The sequence below is a fragment of the Penaeus monodon genome, chromosome 8 (assembly GCF_015228065.2).
Source record: "Penaeus monodon isolate SGIC_2016 chromosome 8, NSTDA_Pmon_1, whole genome shotgun sequence".
Lineage (NCBI taxonomy): Eukaryota > Metazoa > Arthropoda > Malacostraca > Decapoda > Penaeidae > Penaeus > Penaeus monodon.
The window spans coordinates 654,882-656,409 of NC_051393.1; positions in this window are offsets into that span (position 1 = coordinate 654,882).

Genomic DNA, 1,528 nt, shown 5'->3' on the forward strand with positions numbered 1-1,528 from the left:
CTCCTCCTCCTCCTCCTCCTCCTCCTCTTCTTCTTCTTCTTCCTCCTCCTCCTCTTCGTTATTTTCTCTCCTCGTTTTGCCGCATTTCCTTTTCCTCGTCTCCTCGCCGCCGAAACATCCGCCTCTCCTCTCCCCTTCCCTTCCCCTCGCTGTCCTACATTCCTTTCTCCTCCAGAATATTCGCATAAAAAGACGGAATATACGCCGAGAATATACACAAAATGAGATGAAATTAATAAAAAAAAAAAAAAACGAATCAAAACAGAAAAGAAATCGAATAAACTAAAAGAATATATATACACGCAGTAAAATTAAACACACATAAGCCATACCGAAAAGAGATCAATACACAGACGGAAAATGCGAAACACAAATCACCCAAAAATAAACAAGATACGATAAAAAAAAAAAAAAAAAAAAAAAAAAAAAGAAGAAGAAGAAGAATAGGCGAAGGGCAGATAAGAGAAGAGATTAAGCAGAATACAGACAATCCAAAAAGGAGGAAATACAGAACCGCAACATTAAAGCGAGATTACACCCCCCCCGGCGGAGCCCGAAGGAGGCGGAAAGGTCAAGGAAAGTGGGAGGGAGAGTTGACTGCGCGGATAAAGGTTGACGAGACAGCAGGCGATAAGAAAGGAGGGCGAAGGAGAAACACGGAAAGTGTGATACAAGGGATGAGCGAGGCTGAATGATGGGAGGTTTCTTTTTTCCACTTCTTTCCACCTTCTCTCTCTCTCTCTCTCTCTCTCTCTCTCTCTCTCTCTCTCTCTCTCTCTCTCTCTCTCTCTCTCTCTCTCTCTCTCTCTCTCTCTCTCTCGTCCTCCTTCCTCTTCTCCTTCCCTCTCCCTCTCCACCCCCCGCTCTCTAATATCACGACAAGTGACTAACTTTCGCCCTTCACATATGTCACAAGGCAATCCTTCTCCTCTCCAACCTCCCCCTCCCTCCCCCCCAGACCTCTCCCCTCCCTCTCCCCTCCGCTCCCCCTCCCCCTCACCTCGCCCTACCTCCTTGCCTCTCGAAGAATTAAGGCGAGCGAAGCAACCCCATCATGAACTGGAGTCATGCAAACAAGCAGTGACAAAAAGGGCGTCATGAGCAGAACTGTCATGGAAACAACCACCGCGATTCCAGCCGTCATGAATCGACCCCCTTACCCCTTGCCCCTAACCCCTTACCCCTTACCCCTTGCCCCTTACCTCGACCCCCACCTCAATACCCCGTTTTTTTCTCTCGCTCTCCTTAAACAATCTTTTTTCTTCTTCTTCTTCTTCTCCCTCTTTCTTTCACTGGTGTTCTCCTCCTTATTCTTATTATCACTATTCCTATTATCATTCCTATTATTATTCCTATTGCTATTATCATCATCATCATTATCATTATCATTATTATCATCATTATTATTCTTATCATTACTATAATCATCATCACTATCATTATTCTCCTCCTCCTCCTTCCATTTCTTCTCCTCCTTCGTCCACCCCAGCGCCTCCAACCGCCTCCGCCCGCCGCCGCCCGCCGCCGC